This window comes from Pyrus communis, chromosome 14 (genome assembly GCF_963583255.1).
Source record: "Pyrus communis chromosome 14, drPyrComm1.1, whole genome shotgun sequence".
In the NCBI taxonomy this organism is placed as follows: domain Eukaryota; kingdom Viridiplantae; phylum Streptophyta; class Magnoliopsida; order Rosales; family Rosaceae; genus Pyrus; species Pyrus communis.
The window spans coordinates 7896732-7908669 of NC_084816.1; the positions used below are offsets into that span (position 1 = coordinate 7896732).

Consider the following 11938-nt stretch of genomic DNA (forward strand, 5'->3'; position numbering starts at 1 on the left):
ACATTTTAGTGTCCATTAAAATAGTAATATCGGTTGTATTAAAACAAAAAAATTTGTTAACATGCAAGTTAGATTTTGTCATTGTCAACTGTTTAAGAGCGATGTCCCTTACTTAGTAAAACATCGCAAATTTTTAAACCAAAAATTCATTAATTGAGATCTCTAAATATAACAAAATGTGCACTATTGGTCCCTTTGTGAGATTTTTCATTGATTTAATTACGCATCAGGGCATAAAATCCACAACCAGTCATGGATTTTCACCCTAATTTTGATTTGGCTCCTAAACTTTCACTTTAATTAGTCTAAATTTAGTCTTTAAATACATATTTAGAATTGGATATGTGATATACACACGTGTGCCACATCATCAAACTAGCATTTTTTTAATGCAAATATATATTTACAATACAATAGTGGAAGAATAAATTAGTTGAGAAGTTGTTATTCTTGATATTAAGGGTAATAACCTCAATCAATATAAATTAGAGGTTATATTGTTCTAGCAACCAAATATAAATTAGAGTGAAAGTTTAAGACGCAATTCTAAATTTAGTCATTTTAAAAAGGGAATTTTAACGAAAAGCCCACGGTACTGTTCAGTTTAATGAAAAACCACATTTTTACATTAAAAGTCAATCCTGATACTATTCACTTTACCCTTTATTTTGTCCTTATCATTAAAACTCAAAGTTTTCAAGTCTTTTTCATTAGTTTTCTTTTAAAAAAAAAAGGGTTAGAAAGGTGAAAAGCAATACAAGTTCTTCACAGTGTGTGTATGGTATGAACTTATGAATGATCCATTAAGATTCAAATCATCCATGCAAAATCGTGTCTGCTGCCAAGTTCCAAGCGGGCACAGTCAGGGGATAGGATTTCTTATTAACATTGACTCGTAGGCCATGTTCATATACATAGTCCTAACAATGTCACACTTTCAATTTCAGATTACTTCCCGGAAAGATACAAGAGGAAAAGAAATCATGTGAAATTTGAAAAACAGCATTCAGTCATTAATAATATATAGGTGGTAGAAATTATGTAAAATCGATGCACATATATGGTCCCATATTGTTGACATGCGAAGTATTTTTATAATTAAATTTGATTGTATCATATAACATTATAGGGTTAACTGTCTTTAATTTCTAATGAACATCTTGATAAGAATGGTCAGCTGGAAAAGAGAAATTAATCTTGGAAAAAAATATTGAGGGAAATGGATTCGGTCCGATTAATTATGTGGTATAAACCTTTACCGCTTGATATAGAAAAAAAATAAAATAAAACAAGTTTTCATTCAGAACCTCGTTAGTACGAGAGAATTGTATTGATATAAAAAATGAAGTTACAACTAATCAAGGAGGCATAACCTTACCTTTTATAAAGCAAGAAAATCAAAATATAGAAAAAGTGGAGGGATGGTATAAACCTTACCCTTCTTTCAAATGAAAATACAAGAAAAAGAGAGGGAGCATAAAACCTTTCCACTCTTACAAAAACCTACAAGAAAAAGGGGGATGGGATGATATAGGACCAAACTCCTCTAAAATAAAACCCAAAAGGTAAGAAACTGCAAAGATGCAAAACAAAAAGGAAAAATCCGAAAGGATTAGGTAAAAACAAAAATCACACATCAAGAAGGGGAAATAAACTTGTAGGCCGGCATGCCCAGAAAATATGAAAGCAGAAAAGGAAGAATCTTTATAGGAGGAGCGGCATGCCAAACAAGTGAAGACTAAAGAAGCCCTAAATTGACTAATTTGTCAACAACAACATTCCCTTCTCAAAATACATGAGAGCAACGGAAAACCATGTGCTACATTTAGGAAACACAATTTTTTTAACGAGTTCGGAGTGACCAAGGAGAGGAAAAAGAGCCAGAAGCAAAACAAGATACCACACTAGAAGAGTCACTTTCAAGCCATAAATTTTGTCAACCATGAACGTGAGCCAACTCTACAACAAGGGTGACAACATGAAGCTCTGCATAGAAAGAAGTATGATGCCCCAAGCTCAAGGAGAAACCACTAAGAAAATAACCCGTATAATCTCAGAAAACCCCACCACAAGCTACATGACCCGAGTTACTTTTCACAAGGCCATCCATCTTCAATTTGACCCAAGGAACTTGAAGGGGATGCCAAAGAACAAGAACTATAAAATGAGCTTTCCAGGATTCAATTGAGATTCCAAAAGAGACGAAAAGTTGCTTACCTAAAATAGCATGTACATGACCACAAGGATTTGACGTAAGAAAATAGCATGTACGTGACCAGTAAAAGGGAAGTCTCATCATCTCCATCTATCACTCCCACACCAGCCATGATGACACCAGCTCTTCCAGATATCAAGCATCCCAGCTAGGCAAATCAACCGCTGACTTTTACATAATCTCTAATTGTTAATTTGTATATATAGCTACTGCTAATTACAAGTTTTCATTTATTACTTTATGTGTAAAGTCACTCCTATACTAGTATATCATCTTGTATTATTCCTTGTAAACATATCAATGAAAGCTATTCAGCCAAACTCAAAACATTATATGGTATCATCGAGCCCTAAGCTCTAACGAGTTGTTTCTCAATTTTTTTTCATGTGCGATCACAATGTCAAACGAGCAATCAACCAACTCCAGTTCCGTTGCCCACCCATCCAACTCTTTGCTTTCAATTGACAACTTCAAATCGTTGATTATGATCAACGCCGTTGCCCAATTACCTGTCAAACTCACACCCATGAACTATTCATCTTGGCGTGCTCAATTTATTGGTCTCCTTATAGGGTATGATCTCTTGAGATATGTCAATGGAACATATACCTGCCCAGAAAAATCGAACACCTCGTCGTCGACATCGGCGTATAATTTTTGGCTACACTAAGATCAGCTGTTGCTCCATGCCATCCTCGTATTTGTTTCTGAACAAGTTATCTCTTTTATTGCTTCTGCCCCAACCTCCAAGGTTGCCTGGGACAAACTTAAACAACTCTATGCCAATCGAGCTCAATCTCGTGTCATGGGCCTTCAAGAACGCATTACTCTCATGCGTCATGACTCCAAGCCCATTTCTAAATATCTCCAGGTCGTCAAAGCCATTGCCGATGAACTCGCTCTTATTAATGCTCCCATCAGTGATGATGACCTCGTCATACACTTCTTAAACTGTGTTGGACCTGAGTTCAAAGAACTTGCAGCTGCTGTTCGTGCCCATGACAACCCTATTTCCTTTGAGGACCTCCATGATAAACTTATTGAGTGTGAAATTGCTTGTGATCGCGAATACCATATTGGCTCATCTAGTCCTACCACTGCCAACACTACATAACACTCTGTCATTTCCCATTCTTTCTATTGTGGCTCTCGCAACGGCAACAATTATCAGCCCTGATCATCCTCTGTCCACACAACAATAATAAGTTTCAAGATATTTCTGGTTTTAGTTCCTTAAGTCGGGGTTCTTCAAACGGTTCCACCTCTGGTCACACCAATCCTCCTGGCATAGGGTACCGTGTGACTTGTTAGTGGTGTGCCCAATAGGGTCATAGATCTAAATTCTGCTCTCAATTGCCTCAACAATACAAACCGGTTGCCAACTACACTCGTACCCCTAATTGGATACTTAACTCAAAGGCCTCGCATCATGTTACATCGGACGTCAATAACCTGTCTTTTCCTTCACGCTACGAAGGACCTGATGAATTCATAATTGGTAATGGTACAGGTTTCCATATTACCCATGTTGGTTCTACGACCCTTCCCTCCCCTTTGCCCTCAAACTTTTCCTTATCTGATGTTTTGTGCGTTCCTTCAATTCAGAAGGATTTAATTTCTATTTCCAAATTCAATAGACAAAACAAAACCTTTATTAAATTGTTTCCTGATTTTTTTCCTTGTGAAGGATCTGAGCACGGGGGCAAGCCTTCTTCGAGGCCCGAATAAGGATGATGAATATGTATGGCCACACTCCTCCTTCCATTCAACAGTTCAACCTCATGCTATGGTGGGTGTGGCGGCCTCTCAACCTCTATGGCATCGTAGTCTCGGTCATCCCAATCATCGCACTCTCCAACACATCATCAGTCATAATTCCTTAAATGTGTCCTCCAAGTCGCATGTCGAGTCCACTTATGTTTCTTGTCAATGTAATAAAAGTCATAGGCTTCCATTTGGTGTCTCTTTTCTCATTAGTCAGGGTCCTCTCGATATCATTTATAGTGACATTTGGGGTCATACTCTCTATTCTTCTATTGATGGGTTTCGTAATTATGTTATTACGTTATTTTTGTTGATTATTATTCCAAATATATTTGGCTTTATCCAATTAAACTTAAGTCTGATGTCTTTTCTATTTTTACTAAATTCAAAGTCCTAGTTGAAAATTACTTCAAAACAAAAATTGTATCTTTATATTCTGATGAGGGTGGTGAATTTGTTAAACTCAAAAACTTCCTTGTCGTAAATGATATTACTCATCTTAATACCCCACCTCATACTCCCAAACACAATGGCATGGCTAAACATCGGTATCGCCATGTTGTTGAAATTGGTCTCATTCTCTTCCATCATGCCTCCAAGCGTCTCTCCTATTGGTCATATGTCTTCCAAACAGCTGTTTACCTTATCAATCGTATGCCTACACAAACATTCACCAATGTCTCTTTGTACATCACTCTCTTTGGACAAAATCCACATTATCACAAACTTCGTGTATTTGGATGCCAATGATTTCCACGGTTAAGACCCTACAACTCTAATAAACTAGAACCCCGTTCACGCCCTTGTCTCTTTCTCGGCTACTCCACCTCTCAAAGTGCCTATTGGTGCCTCGATTTGTCTACTAATCGTCTGTTTCTATCCCATCATGTCAAATTCGATGAGTTCACTTTTCTTTTTTCCTCCCATGATCCAAATTATCTTCGTGTGTCGTCAAAGAGTCTTACCACTTGGTCTTCTCTTCTTCCCCCGGTCACCCCAGTTCCTTTCTTCTATGCCACAACACCACCCCACCATGATGCGATCCCATCTCCTACTCAGGCCATTTCTCATTCTACGTCGTCATCTGCCACCAAGGAGTCTCGCCATCAGCATGCCTCATCCCCATTCCTAGAGTCATCTTCCCCAAATCCACCTTCTCCATCTCCTTTCCCACACATTGCCCCACCTCCCCTACCTATTCCCTTACCAAATCACCTACCTTCTCCTACACCTAACCCTCACAATAATCACCCCATGACCACCTGTTCCAAAAACCTCATTTTCAAACCCAAACACTTATATGCTGCCACCAAACACCCTCTTTTCCCCTTATTGGAACCAACATGTGTTTCTTAAGCTGTACATGACCCTCATTGGCGTGCTACAATGTCAGATGAATTTAATGCATTGATCCGAAATGGCATTTGGGAACTTGTTCCTTCTCACCCTTAGCAAAACCTTATTGGTTGTAAGTGGATATATCATATCAAACGCCACCCTGATGGAAGCATTGAAATATATAAAGCTTGCTTAGTGGCCAAGGGCTTTCATCAACGCCTTATCATTGATTTTTCGGACACTTTTAGACTAGTTATGAAACCTACCATTATCAGGGTAGTCTTGCATCTTGCTTTGTTACATGGATGGCCTATTCATCAACTTGATGTCAATAATGCCTTTTTCCATGGTTCACTTTATAAAGATGTGTACATGTCTTAGCCCCCCGGCTTCGTCGACTTTAGTTTTCCCTCTTATGTTTGCAAACTTCGTAAAGCCCTCTACGGTCTCAAGTAGGCTCCCCGCGTGTGGTACAAGGAATTGGATTCATTTTTGCTTTCTTATGATTTTACTAATGCTATCTTAGATGTCTACCTTTTTATTTTTCGCAATGGTAGTGCTGTTATATATTTTCTTGTCTAGGTTGATGATCTCATTGTTATAGGAAACCAAAGTTCGGTTATATCTCAATTTGTCTATGCTTTTGCTAAAAAGTTTTCAATCAAAGACTTGGGGGCCCTTCACTACTTTCTTGGCATTAAGGTTTGCCCACTAATGGTGGGTTATTTCTCTCCCAACACAAGTATATAAGGAAGCTTCTTATTAAAGTCAATATGGAAAGTGTTAAGAAAGTCATCACACTGTTGTCTACTTCTGATTCCTTGGTCCTTTATGATGGTTCTCCTCCCACCAAAGCCACCATGTTTCGTCGACTTGTTGGTGGTTTCTAGTACCCCAGTCTTACTCGTCCCAACATCTCATTTGCGGTTAACAATCTCTTATAATTTATGCATCAACCGTCATCTCTTCATTGGTAAGCTCTCAAATGTCTACTTCGCTATTTGAAAGGTACCCTCTATCGTGGCCTATTTCTTCGATGGTCCATCTCTTCCACTTTAAATGCCTTCTCCGATGAGGATTGGCCTGGCAATCGTGATGACCGCACCTCCACCACAACATATGTTATCTACTTTGGTGGAAATCTAATATCTTAAGGTTCCTAAAAACAACGTTTCGTTGCTTGCTCTTCCACTGAAGTGGAGTACAGCGCCATTACTCGCACCACCCTTGAACTCGCATGGATTCAATCATTGCTCCACGAACTTGGTGTTTCTCTTTCCACCAAGCCTACAATCTTCTGTGACAACATTGGTGCAACCTTCTATTGTGCTAATCCAGTACTCCACTCTCGAATGAAACACATTGATATCGACTTTCAGTTTGTCCGTAATCGTGTCACTCGTGGCCTTCTTCAAGTATCCCATGTCTCCACCACTAATCAATTTGCAGACGCCTTGACTAAACCATTGTCTCATCCTCGGTTTTAATTTGTTCGGTCCAAGATCGGTGTAACCGATGGCTCCACCACCTTGTAAGGGAGTAAAAAGGAAGTCTCATCATCTCCATTTATCACTTCCGCACTAGCCATGACGACACCATCTCTTCTAGATATCAAGCATCCCAGCTAGGCAAATCAACCATTGACTTTTACATAATCTCTAATTGTTAATTTGTATATATATAACTGCTGCTAATTACAAGTTTTCATTTATACTTTCCGTGTAAAGTCACTCTTAGACTAGTATATCATCTTGTATTTTTCCTTGTAAACATATCAATGAAAGCTATTCACCAAAATTTTGTTATGTTCCTTTCAAGTGCAAATATAAGGATAGTATAATGGTACAAGTAAGGGTGTCGAACCACAAGGACTGGTTAGACCTCTGCAAATTACTAGCTTTACGTGAACCCTAACTAAACAATGAAAATGCAAATTGAATTAAAATTTTTCAATTGAAAACTAAAATAACTTTAAAATGCAAGAAAGATAAAGATATATGATAGGTTGATTCAGAAATAATAGGAATGGAACTAGGGCTACCGATTTCACCATTACAAGCCAATTCCATGAAAATTAAGTCAAAATGCATTCAACTCTCCAATCTGCAATTAGGGTTCATTTTAATCATTTATGATCATCCATTTGATGTGTGGTTGTGATCAAATACTTTTAATCTGCAACCTAGTTGTGAGGTTCAACTTAGATTACCAAATAAGAATCCATTAAGAACAAGAAAACTTCAAAGAACCAAAGAAATCACATGGCAGGATGTATGCATAACAATTTCTTCTTTCATTCACATGTCCACCATGATTAAGTATGATGTGTACTATAACCTTGATCAAATAATCTATAAGAAATGCTAATGGTGATCAAACATTAAGATAAACAAATAAATAAAAATATAAATAAAAAGCGCAACATGAGTGAAATTAAATTCACAAAAGAAACCCCTTGAAGCAATTCTGATGTGGAAATCCTTCAAGAACAGCGTGGTTGCGTGGTTTCTTTAGTGGTAGTGGATGGCGAAGGGAAATAGGGGTTTTTTCGGGAAGAAAGGCCAAAGAAAGAGAAGAGAGAGAGAGAGAGAGAGAGCATTGGGTGTCCCCCAGGGGGGCTTGTGTAAAAGTGATTTGAAACTCTAGTATTTATATGCCAAATAGGGCTGCAGCTGATTGCAAGGTGATCCCAACCATTAAGCCAAGGTTTTGAACATTTTTCCTTATTTGGCTTCTCCAATCAGGCTAGATATTTCAATTCCTTTCCCATTCTGCTCTTGGTCTTCTAACCAGCCATATTTGCATTGGATTCTTTATTTGGGCTTCAAATCAGGCCACTAAACTATTTTCCATGTTTGAATAAGGGTCAACCCCAAAAATGACATGTTTTCACTTCTTTTGACTTCAAATTGATCCCAAAACATAGGAGTGAAAATTCCAACTCGCCTAATCTAGGCCAAAGTAGAACGACAAAGACGTGAAAAGGAAGAAGGCTTATTTTCAAATTTTACTTTGTTACGCATCTAAGGAAAACCCTAATGCTAGTCAGACATTGCGAATTTGTGGAGAAAACCGCTTTGACACAAAGTAAGCCATAAATTCGAAAAGGAACCTATAAGCGGAAGAGTAGTGCCGTATTGAGTACCAAGCCAAAACCAAGCAATTCACAATTAAAAAAAATAAGTGCTCAATATATTCAGGATTATTGTAACAAAGTTAGCATATTGGAACTAGAGAAATGCCTTGTCGTTGAAGTTGATCCTATCCTCCAAATTAAAATAGAGTAGGAAGGTCGAATGAAAGGACACCATTCAGTTTTGATAACACGTTCGGGACAAGTTTGATGACTTATCTTCGGGATGAGCTTGTGTTTTGTGACGTTTAGATATTGCATTTCTAAGTTGTAACCCCATGTTGAAGCTAGAATTCTGAGAACTGACCTTTTTAATGTTTAACTATCTTTCCTTCTGGTTTGCTATTGAAAAGTCATCTTTATAAATATGGGTTGTAATTTTTAGTGGATATATTTAGTTATGCATTCATCTTTCTAATATGTTGATAATGCGTAGTGTTGTTTTTACTTTCAATCAATGACATAAAGCATCAGAGTTTCATATTAATCTGTTCTTCTTTCGCCATTCTGTGGGTTGTTAGGTACTATAAAAGCATGTTCGACGTCCTCTAGCGGTTCAACCCGCTCTTGTTTGGTATCGGTTCGATTCTCGTTTCTTCTTCAGTTTTTTCCACTTAGCCTTCGGGATTTTTTGTTTTTCCTCTTATCTTCTTTCATGGAAAGTTGATATTTTTATTCTTCGCTTTTGTCTTGATATTGTTTTCCGCGCCATCATTGAACTCACATATCTAGCCAAAAATAACATACAGAAAAAAAAGTGGATACAACAACAACAAAAAAGCCTTTTCTCATTAAGTGGGGTCAGCTATATGAATCCTGAAACGCCATTGCACTCGGTTCTGTGTCACGTCTTCCGTTAGGTCCAAATACTCTAATTCTTTTCTTAGAGTATCTTCCAAAGTCTTCCTCTACTCCTTCGGTCATGAACCTCGGTCCCGTAATCGCATCTTCTAACCGAAGCGTCAGTAGGCCTTCGTTTCACATGTCCAAACCACCATAACCAATTTTCTCTCATCTTTCCTTCAATTTCGGCTACTCCTACTTTACCTTGGATATCCTCATTCCTAATCTTATCATTTCTCATGTGCCCACACATCCAACGAAGCATTCTCATCTCCACTACACCCATTTTATGTACGTGTGGATGCTTCACCGCCCAACATTCCATGCCATAAAGCATTGCTAGCCTTATTGTCATCCTATAAAATTTTCCCTTGAGCTTCAGTGGTATACGATGGTCACACAACACGATGGATGCACTCTTCCACTTCATCCATCCAGCTTGTATTCTATGATTGAGGTCTCCATCCAATTCTCCATTCTTTTGCAAGATAGATCCTAGGTAGCGAAAGTAGTCACTCTTTGGTACTTCCTGGTCTCTAATCCTCATCTCTAACTCATTTGAGCCTCCGTTTGCACTGAACTTGCATAGAAAAAAAGTGGATATGTGGAAAAAATCAATCTCCAACTTTCAATTACTCGTAATGGCAGACAAGAGTCGCGTAATAGCGAATGAGAGTAGTCATCACACATGATTAGCCTAAAGCACATGAATAAGTCGCAAAGAAGTGCTTCGAATCGGGAGGTAGATATAAAGTTAAAAAGAGCGAAAAAATTTATAAATAAAAAAGGTTTGGGGGGAAGGATTAGGATGATGAGGATTGAGCAAAGAAAGGTGATTGGATGCTAAAATCTGAGCATGACTAGTCTCACAATGGACTTGTTATTCACTAACACGAAAATCAAATGCCAGGAGAAAGAGGAAGAAACTTGCTCTGTCCTTCCCTCCTGCAGCTGTAGTTTTTCTCTATGTCTTAGACTAAGTCACTAGTAAGCATCTTTAACAAGCAAGTAATGAAAGAGATCAAATTTTCGTTATGAAGTACTTTGAACGACCTTTCCTTGCTTGAAATGATTTATGTGGACTTTATAGGGAAGTGTTATTGGCACTTCAAAATTTTTATTTTGCACTCACCACAAGTGTATTTTTCTTTCTAAATATAGAAAGTTAGGAGTATAGAATGAGAATTTTGGAGTGTTAATAACAATTCCCACTCTATAATGCTCAAAATACCTAGTCTATAAAAGATAAATGCTAAGGAGACTCTCTCAAAGTGAGACTCTCATGGATTCTCTACCACCTCACAATTTAACGTCAATTCTTACACCAAAATTATAAAAATTGTGCAAAAATATGAGGTGGCAGAGAGTCCATGGAGAGTCCCACTTTTGAAAAATTGTTCTTAGCATTTCTCTCTATAAAATACCAAACAATATTCTTATAAAATTTAATCTCATAACGTGGATGTTTTTTGAGGTCTTGATTGCACTGCTAATCTTTCGTTTGGACCCACTACACAATTTAATCTCATAAGGTGAATCGTTTGTTTTCTAGGTCTTCATGCAGATATTGTTTTTGCATAAATTCACCTAATTTAGAAATAGTTTCATTGTTTGATTATTGTTTTAACATTTCATTGTTTATCAACAATAATGAGTTCATTTTTTACATTTGGTTATATTAGATAACTAAAATGTTTCGATTAAAGTGAATTTTAGTAGACATAATCTTTGAAAGACAGCCTAAAACATAACCGGCTCATATAATCAACACATGGTGGAATATGTCAAAACAAATGACTAACTTTATATTAACTTGCTAACAAGTAATTACCAACTCTCAAACAGTATTTGACCAAAGCAAAGAGGCAAAAAAAAGGAAGGGCATGTGTTTTTGTGACAAAAAACAAGGCCATAGGTTAAGGCCCAGTACAATGATGCCGCCGCGGCATTGCCGCCCAACTAACTGACTAAACTTTGGTGGAGTCATTGCCGTAAAACCAATGGAATATAAAAAAAAATTAGAGATTTCAGATTTGCAGAGCAAATATGAATATGTGGTAATGTGAGGGGAAAAAATAAAGAAAAATTGTAGATGAGGGGCATTCCGAGAATTGAACTCGGTACCTCTCGCACCCTAAGCGAGAATCATACCACTAGACCAAATGCCCTTGATAATTTTTCTGCCAAAGTAAAAATATTTTTAGTAATTCAGTTTTACAGTTACCATTTACCATGTGGGGGCTAATGGCATGTTATTATTTTATCGAACTGGTGAAAATTTATAGTGCGTGAATTATCGAGAGTGAAAAACGAAACATGCAAAGAGTTAAGAGTCAACGTGTTAGAATGTTGTTGTTCAACTTTCAAGTAACTTTTTTTTTATGGTACATGATAAGTTGTTATCCAACTTACAAGTGATGAATTATTCTGTTAGTTAGATCTTTATCTACAACACATTGCGTCTCGATTTGAATCATCTTCAGACTTTTTTTATTTTATTATTTTTAATTAATTTGAAAAAGAAGATTCGAACATTATTCAAAGTTAGTTGTTAGAAAACCAACATAAAGATCCAAAAGCATTGATCATAAATATATTCATCAACGTACAACATTCGATTGGGGTTGATTGAGTTTAAATATCAT

The 11938-nt window shown here is 37.2% G+C and overlaps 1 non-coding gene across 1 annotated transcript; it reads right to left on the reverse strand.

Moving 5' to 3' along the window:
* Positions 1-11389: 11389 nt before the first annotated feature.
* TRNAP-AGG (transfer RNA proline (anticodon AGG)) lies at positions 11390-11461 on the reverse strand. Its single transcript has one exon. It is a non-coding gene; the product is annotated as a tRNA-Pro (tRNA).
* Positions 11462-11938: the final 477 nt, after the last annotated feature.